The sequence below is a fragment of the Prinia subflava genome, chromosome 1, assembly GCF_021018805.1.
Source record: "Prinia subflava isolate CZ2003 ecotype Zambia chromosome 1, Cam_Psub_1.2, whole genome shotgun sequence".
Taxonomy (NCBI): Eukaryota; Metazoa; Chordata; class Aves; order Passeriformes; family Cisticolidae; genus Prinia; species Prinia subflava.
The window spans coordinates 26,865,574-26,874,836 of record NC_086247.1 but is presented as its reverse complement, the minus strand read 5'-3'; the positions used below and the strand labels follow the sequence as shown (position 1 = coordinate 26,874,836).

At 43.7% G+C, this 9,263-nt stretch overlaps 1 protein-coding gene across 3 annotated transcripts in view; it reads left to right on the top strand.

The window, feature by feature from the left end:
• Positions 1 to 7,526: 7,526 nt before the first annotated feature.
• WWP1 (WW domain containing E3 ubiquitin protein ligase 1) overlaps positions 7,527 to 9,263 on the top strand; it is a 57,808-nt gene continuing 56,071 nt past the window's right edge. For 2 of the 3 annotated variants that reach the window (XM_063391645.1, XM_063391628.1), the window contains exon 1: positions 7,528 to 7,885. The gene's annotated coding sequence lies outside the window, so the exon portion shown is untranslated. Of the gene's footprint in view, positions 7,886 to 8,392; positions 8,597 to 9,263 lie in introns of all 3 variants that reach the window. The other variant, XM_063391636.1, reaches the window with a different exon arrangement.

The following is a 9,263-nucleotide window of genomic DNA, read 5'->3' as shown; positions in this document are numbered from 1 at the left end:
GGCAGGTGAGGAGAAAGTTGAGGTTCAAGATCCTTGCTTTTCCTTAGGAAAAGAGAAAGTCATGGCAAGAGTTCTGCACAGAAATTCAAGAAGCACGTAGTCTATATTAAAGGAAGAGAGAGCTCTCAGCTGTTAAATAAGCATGAATACGATACAAACCACTGTAATGTTAAGAGAAAGAATATATAGTTATGTCTCAGAAAATATGAATTTGAAGATTTCAATTTCTTAGTTTTTCTGATTAATGCTCAAAAAGGTTTAACAAAAGACAAAAACAATTTGCAGCTGAAACTGATGTCTGACTCTGGTACACTTAGGCCATGCTCTGACAAAGGACAAACACAAATTACATTCACTTGATAATTTTCAGTTACGCAACCTAAAGAGGGCAATAAAGGAAAAACGACATAGGGTTTCTTACAACAACTGAAACCTTGATTCTCTGACTGTGATCTCTAGACCACTACATTTCTCAGCCTTTTCAACTGAAGGAGCACTAAACCTCTGGAAGCAAAACAAATTCAAAAGCCACTTTTCCTTACTGTACCAAAATACTCACAGTGGCCTTCTTCTAGAGACAAGTAAAAATAAAGGTTAAAAAATTAACCTAATTTTCATTCTCCTCTTCCCTTCTGCTTATATATATGAGAGAATATGGCTGTGCAGGAATGTCTGGTTTTGACTTGCTTTTTGAGCTCCCTTTTGATTTTTATTGACCATCAATTACCCACAGACTATGGGCTGCATAGCATTGCTTTAGGTAGTGCTGCAATTAAATCACATCACTCAGTGAGCACTGGAACTAATGAAGCTTGGTCTCTTAAAGATTTGTTTTTCTTGGTTGACTGACTTTGGTGCCTAAGAATGCAAACTCCAACTGAAGCCTTCTCTTATGGTAGGCATTTATAAGGGCTGGCTGGTTTATTGTTTACTCTTTCCTTGCTCCCCATTCTCCAGTGGTTAATAGTGTGCAATTTAATGATGTAGCTTTTCCTTTGTCTGCAGGCCTTCCAGTGAACATTTACAGAAGCCTTCTACTATACTCTGCCATCTATTTTCTCAAGGAAAAAGAATTTATCAGATTTACTAGACATGTTAGAATTTGGTCTGTGAACTCAAAAAAGTTATTATGGAGATTTAAGGGTAATTGCACAGTCTTGGTAAATATTCATCTTCCTTCCATGGGAATTGAGGATAAAATCACTTGCCATAATCTGATTTTTTTTTCCAAAACCCATTGAAAATTTATTGGTGAGAAAAAATACAAAGTATTTCCACTGGAATATGACCAGAATAAACCAAACTATTTGCCTTTCCTTATTTAAAGGTCTCCCCACATTTCATGCCTTCTAAACAGCCCTATTTTCTTCCATTCTCCACCCCAAGGTGAGCTGCTGTGCTCCCACACTCTTTGACTTACCACTTCCACTGGGACTGGAGTCCCTTATCCTCAACTACCTGTCTCTATACTCATCTCAGGCACCTAAGTCACATTCAACTCACTCAGTATTTGTGCTCAACCTCAGCCCTGCTTCCAAGCCAGGAGGGCAGGCATACTTCAAAAAAGTAGCCCACTACACAACAAGAGACTTCCAACACTGGCTAAACATTTATCTGCTACAATTTCAAGACAGAAGTGAATTTACATTAATATATTTCCTGCTCTTGTCAGTGGGAAAACAGTACTTGATTAAGAGATAGTTATATTTTAGCTGTCAAATACATTACAATATGTTGACATAAAATCTAAGGTTTCTGATTTTAGAGAAGACCATCCAGCACCAGACTTAAAGGAAATTACAACACAATCTCATTACAATATCAAATGAGATGTATTGGGTTGTAAATTCCCCTCTCCCAATCCCCCGCCCCCAAACAAGTCTAACACTGTGCTGCTAAGAGTTAGCACAGAAACAACAACCCTTTGACAAGTTGTTTTCATAGTTTTTTAGGATTTGGCACACAAACCTCTAGACTTACAAGAAAAACGCAATAACCTGATTGCTGATTCACTAATGTCTTGATGACTAACAGATCTGAAAAGCTGACAATATCAAGATATTGAAATAATTGTATTCATGAATACATGTTGGAAGACATTTCTACACAAAAAACCCCACTTTTTTTGGAACTGTAGATGAAAATCAATGAGTTTTAACCCCTCAATAATTAATTGATTTCTTAAAATTTTAAAACTTCTGAATTAACAATTTTTGGTCTTGGAAAAAAGGTGTAGGAAGAATCTCCTTGTAATTCCAAATTTGTAGACAAAGAAACTAATATTGTCTAAATCCAGAGCTGAGCAATTTTGTTGATTTATACTAACTGGAGTAAAGTCTCTGCAATTTTTCATTTGAATTACTCCACAATAATGCTTTAAAAACCTACTCATTTTAATGCAATTAGACACCAAATTTTTGTGAGGAATCCAGTTAAATTAGGTGTGCCCAAGGTGATTACTGTTATGTGTTATTTATACTAGTACATATACAAAAACCTTATATTACAAACTTGAACATGGTTGTGCCAGATATTGCATACATAATAGCAGAATCCATATCTCACACCTTAAATGAGAAGCAACATATGCATACCTCTGAGAGATGGAAGGAACTAAATAAATAGAGGTGAATAATTGAATAGTGCAGTACCCAAGTTCCTTAACCATTGTGAAACTGGAGACTTTTAATTATATACAGTAAATCATGACTAAAGTAGGATTGTACTCTAAGTGTAACATCAAAAAACCCACATAACAACATAGGGACAAACCCTTAGCCCTTACTTACCATATAAATAAGATATTTTGTAAGGACAATATATGTTTAAGGTATAATTTTGCAGACACAAAGCCCAACGTATACATAACTATACTTATTCTGTTTTTAAAACATAACAACAGTGGAACCTGTGAGAGCAATATAAGACTCTGACCAAATGCCAAAAGTGCAGACATTCAGTTGTTATAGGGAGTGTTTATTGTCCTGGAACAGGAGCCAATATTGTGCATTGAAAAACCATTGATTAAAATGTCTGAACTCTGCTGGGAAGCAGGACCAGAAACTAAAACTTCCCAGCTGTTCTAGCTCATGTTCCCTAGCTGCTGAGTTGTCTCTTCTGCACTACTTCAGCGTGCGTCTGCAGAGCTCCATAGAGCTGGCACAGGAAGGATAATCCTGGTCCCAAATCAGACAGCACTAATTGGTCACAGCCTGACTTGGAAAGAGAGATTGGTTTGGGTTTAGGAGGGCACAAAACACAGGCTGGTTTAGGTTCTGAGTTCTCCAGTCGTGACACTGTAATGCCTGGTGATCACCCCTAGCACGATTCTCCCTGCTTCTGTCCTTGCTGTAACTTCTGTACTCTATATTGATTTCAGATATTTTTGGTACTGGATACACCTTTAATCACACTTCCCTGATTCACCCTTCCATGGATCTTAGGTGGCATATCACCCACCACCTGGACCCCAAACAAACCAGGCATGAGCCAAATAGTACTTTTTTTTTTTTTTTTTTTTTTTTTTTTTTTTTTACTGTTATGAAGACATCAAGAGCCTCTTGCCAATGCCTATGGACACTGAGTACATCCACCGGCAGACTTGGGTGACTACATCTACAGGGTTTTGTGGCTTGTGCTCTTGAAGGAAAAATTTATGTTTTATCCAAACCACAATTCAGGTGCCTAAATGCTTTTTTGAATATGGTCCAAAGAAACTTGTTCAAATTTTTTCTTACTCTGCATGAGTTTTGTAATAATAAATCTCCATGTAAAAAAAACCAACCAACAAACAAAAAAAACCCAAAAAAAAAAAACCCAGGGAAATTTTCCCTCTATTCTCATTAGATTAAGCAATCAAACTAACCATTTGTGTTTCAGACTTGTATAATAAAACTTTGCTCATTTCAAACAGAAACCACACCAACTAGTTTTGCATGCCTTTGCTCAGGTGAAATCAGCTTGCATTGGAGTCTATTAATGGCAGAAAGATTTGGTTTCAGCCTCATCTTTTACTGCATTACTGCTAAGGAAGTTGGATTAATACACTTCACTTCCACTTTTCTAGAGAAGTTTTTAAACTATTCTGCAACATTCAGGGATTATAGTTTAACACGAGGCTTTTGTAAAATATTAGAGAAATCAAAGACAAACAGAAATGCAAATAGATGGTATTTTACAGTAATTTTTTTAGCTATAAAAGCCATTAATTTGCAGTTGTACTGGTTTACTGCCTATTGAGGTCTACAAGAGTTCTCCAGAACATAAGCAAATGAAGCTAAACTACTGTCACTCAGATTTTCCAATTAAAGGCTAGCAGAGCTCACTGCCACTCCTGTTTGTGCATTCACACAGAGAAACAATTACTGAAAAAGTAAGATACAATTCCAGGCACTGGATATACTCTAGTCTATTAAAACCTAGATTTGCAATAGCCTGTCCTAAAATCCATGCTTATCAAATGTACATTGTTCAAGCATGCCAGACAAGATCTATTAAAATCTTAGGATAAGCCCAGTATATTCTGGAGTCTGTTTTATAGAGATCTATTCTGAATCCAAGTTCTCTAGAACTCTCCTTACTTTGTAAAGAGTAAAGGTAAAAAAAAAGTCAGAAATACACAAGGAGATGCTTTAAAAATCTTTTAGTATCATAAATTACTATCTCAGAAATGTTGTGTATAGAAGTACTTTTATATATATTAAAAAAAAAAAATCAGGCAGACCCTCTTGCAAAATTCCAACTTTGGTTGATTTGTTTTTATACGTTTAGTGGCTTATTAAACCTTACCTGAAGTTAACTTTCTAAAGGGACAGTGAAGGGGTTAATAAACACTGTTTATTTCACCCTATAAAGAGCAAAGCTCTAAGGTAACAACACCAGACCTGCATAAATTCCTGCTAGCCTTCAGTGCTGTATGATAGAGCCTGTAATCTTTTTTGGCCAAAATAAAGAAGAAAATGAACAAACAAACAAACAATGGTGGTTATCTACAAAATGGAGACAACTGTATTTGCACTTTCTCAGATACAAGTATACAAGTATAACTCCATCTTTTGAAGCAAGTTTTCAATGTATGACTCTTAACCATTAAGTATTTCATACTATCAGGGGACTGGAACTGGAGGAGGCTCTCCTATGAAGACAGGCTGAGAATGTTGGCATTGTTCAGCCTGGAGAACAGAAAGCTCTTGGGAGACCTTATGGCATGTTCCAGTCCCAAAAGAGGTCTACAAGAAAACTAGAGAGGGTCTTTTTACCATGTAGATGTAGAGACAGGATAATAGGGAATGGTTTTAAGCTGAAGGATGGTAGGCTTTAGATTAGATATTAGGAAGAAATTCTTTACTGTGAGGGTGGTGAGACACTGGAACAGGTTGCCCAGAGAAGTTGTAGATCTCTGGAAGTGTTCAAGGCCTGGTTGGATGGGGCTCCAAGTAAAACCTGGTCTAGTGGAAGGTGCCCCTGTTCATGGTAGGAAGGGTGGGGAAATGGATGAACTTGAAGGTCCTTTTCAATTGATACCATTCTATAATTCTATGTTTCTATTACCTATTACTCTAAAAGTAATCAGAAAGATGAAAAAGTCTTGAGGTTTTATAAGACATTTAAAACCAAACTTGTGGCATTAACAAATTTGTGACATTTTGCTTTCATTAGGCTATCAAATGTCTTTTAAGATGGAAGAATACTTGGAATGTCACTGCTCCCTGGAGTGAGACAAATGTATGACAAAATTTGTTTTGAAATAGGGAGGAGGCAGGCCAGAGAAGCCCATCACTTGTGTATGGAATATTAAGTAACTACACACTTTTCATACTTCATAAGGCAAGAAAGAAGCACTTAGAAATTTTACACATATACTACAAAATGATGCTCATACTTTCCATGAAGTATCTGTATCGGATTACTGATATTAGCAACAAGCAAAGTTTTATAGAAGAGAAATGAATATCTTCTGCAAAGACCAGAGATGGAATGTTGCCATTTACACCTTCACCCACCCTTTGCTGCTGGGAATATAATGCTACATCTATTTCAATTAGATTGCTTTACACCAGGAAAACAAACAGCCAGGAGCTTAGTACCACACTCTGGAAGTGCTACCAAAATATTGTAGAAGTGGTTCCTTGTAGTAAGCAATTTCCTAATTTTGGACAATGTCAGAACTAAAGAGGGACTCTGGTTTTCTTCAAATGCAAGCTTTAACTGCAGAGAAAACAGTATATGCTGAACTCTATAAATTAGATGGATCAACTTGCAACTTACCTTAGTTAACTTGCAATAAGCAACTAGGTTGCTAACTGCACACAGCTACTCTTACTGCCCATGCCACATTTTGAGTCTGGAGTCCACATATTCTGTTACATTTGCTGTGTGCAGAAGCTCAAACCATCAGTTTTCAGTCACTTGTACTAGTGTCACCAGTCAAGAGAAGACCAGTGTTTTTCACTCTAGAATACTCTAAGATACTTTTAAAGTGCAACTGTAAATACTGTTTCCTTTCCAAACTCCTTTTGGAAACTTTGTTTTCCTATAGATTTTCTAGTGAGAATGAGTAGGTTGAAAAGTAGTCCTTTTGAGAGCAGTCCTTTTATTCCCTGAAGGAATTTACATGCTCAAATCAGATTGCTGGGCCCCATGTTGTTTTTTAAGAATAATGAAATACCAGACGTTGCTGAAAGTTGCTTCAGGGTCTCATACTGTAAGCTTTTGTTCCTTGCAACTAACAGCAGTGCCGGACTTTCTGGGACAACCACTCAAAGGCCGTGTTTATGCCCGAAAGTTCGTGCTGCCACTGCCTCCTCAGAGTTATGCCATACGATACGAAGACAAAGCTTCATCAGTCTTCAATGCCAGGCACAACTTCAGCTCCACATATTTGTGCATATGGCTACTTTTGGGTTTGTAAACCGGCAGGGCAGGCCTGCGGTTCCTGCCGGGGTCCAGCGCCCGTGCCGGGGCTGCCGGAGGTGCCGGCGCTGTCCCGCCCTGCGGAGGGGCAGCGGGGCAGCCCTGTGCGCGGAGCTGCCTCTCCCGTGCCTTCATCCGCCCGCCCGAGAACGGGAGAGGCTGCGCTATCAGACAGCGAGAAGAGGGCCGGCCGTGGAGCACCGGGACCAGCCCGGGATCGCGGGCAGGCGCTCCTGTCACGGCAGCAGCCGAGGCTCCCGGCGGGGCGCAGGAGCCCGCCCTGCCTGCACGGCCGGGGAGGGCGGGCGGGAGGCGGGTGGAGGAGACATCCCCCGCCTTTATCGCTCGCACCGCACCGGGGTGCGCGGGCTCTCGGCGCCGCGGAGGAGCCTCGTTGGGGGACAGCGACTCGCAGGAGCCCTCCTTATCCTGCGCCGGCAGGCTCTGCCCCGCGGACGGTGCCCCGCGGCTGCAGCCCAGCCCCGCCTTCCCCGAGGTCGATTCCGCGCTCTCGGCTCTTCTCCCCGCCGCGGCGCCCGACTTGGTTCAGCCCGGGGCAGGCGCTAGCAATAAGCCCTGTCCCCTTTGAAGAGCCTCGGTTCAGGCTCGCCTCTTCCCTCCCACCGCCGCTGCGCACTGCTCGGTCCCGACCGGGCCCTCCCGCCGGGGCGGCTCCAGCGGCTCCGGCTGCAGCTCCACAAGTTCCTGCTGCCCGTGCCCCGGGTGCGCACGAGGCTGGCCCGGCCGGCGGGGGCGGCCGGCGGCGGCGGGAGCGGCGCCGGGAGGGGCGGGAGGAGGGCTGCCGTGCGGGAGCCGCCGATGCCGCTGTGAGATGGCATCATTCTGCGCGGCGGCGGCGGCGGAGCGCGGCGCCGAGGGGTGAGGAGCGCCGCGGCGCCGAGGCAGCGGAGAAGAAGAAGAAGAGAACGGTGGGAGGACGGAGGCGGCAGCAGCTGTGAGGCTGCGAGCCACGGTAAGGGCACAAAACAGGCTGTGCCGCAGCCGCCTCGGTCTGCGGTCCGGCCCGGCAGAGGGACGGCTGCCGTCCTCGCCGCCCGCCGCTCTCGGCCGCGGGCAGCCGGGGGGTGGGCGCTGCACGGGTGCGATCTGCCCCTGTCACCGAGGGGCGGGGAGGAGGGGCATGGGCGTGGGGGCTAAAATGGCGAAGGGAGCCGTAGGGAGGTCTCGCTCTCTGCTTTCCGGCACTTCCACTCGTCGCACCCCTCGGGCTGCGCTGGCCGGGGGCGGCGGCTGTTGCTTCTCCCCTCCCGATGCCCCACATGGTTCGGAGAATCGCTGTTTCCCTGCCGTCTCCCACTCCGGCTCGCGTCTGGACGGGGCTGAGGGCCTCTGGGCCCGCACCTGGCGAGGGGAGGGAGGCTCGGGGCTGTGGTGAGCCTGTGTCGCTGCGGGGCGGGGGGAGAGGGAAGGGGAGTGTCGCCGGTGTCCGGTGTCAGGCGAATAACCTTGTTTATTCCAGTCTCCGGCCTTTGCGAGGGTGACTGAGGGCTGAGTCGTGACCTGTGTCAACGCTGAGTGGATTGCGAGAAGCTTTAGTGGCCAGGACTCAGTGAGGCAGCTCCACGGCCGGCCCTGGCTTGCTTATGTGCGGGGTGAAAGCAGAGGAGAAGGATTTAACTACGGTTATGTTCACCTTCCTTTGGTGAAGCCGGGGAGGGAGGAGGTGAGCGGCCGTGTCCCCTCCCCGGAGCGCCCGGCGGGATGTTGCGGTCAGCGCCCAGGTTATAGGTGTCTGCTCGTCCCTCGGGGTCCCTGTGGTGGGTGTTTGGCTGAGCAGACGGAGTTGGAGACCTCAAAAGACCTATTTGTGTCGATTATCTTTGTTTATGTTGTTTCAAAATGTTACAACTCAGTTATTTACTTGATTTTATTTGTAGTTGTCTTATTTTTGGAACGATACCAATTCTCATCCCAGTTTAACTAGGATGATCTAGCTCTGCTTCCAGATCTATAAATGTTTAAACTGTACATCAAAGAGAGAAAAGGACTTAACACCATCTAATCATTTTAATGGGAGCTCTTCAGTGTTTTGGTGAAGCTGTAAAAAGAGGTATTCATATTTCAGTTGCATTTTCACAAGGCAGCTATGTCTTATAAAAAGTAATCAGGATGCTGTGCATTGAAAAAACCTCAGGTTATGCAAGTTTAATAATACTGGTTTACTAGGGGATGCAAGCACTGACTGCATTACACTGACTGCAGGTAGTTGGGTTATAGATGGTCATACATGTGAAAGACAATATGATCTTCATAGCAAAAAGTCTACTCTTAAAATGTTATACTGGCTTAATCTCTGCAATATAGAAACAAAGGGACTGATGTTGGCTGTA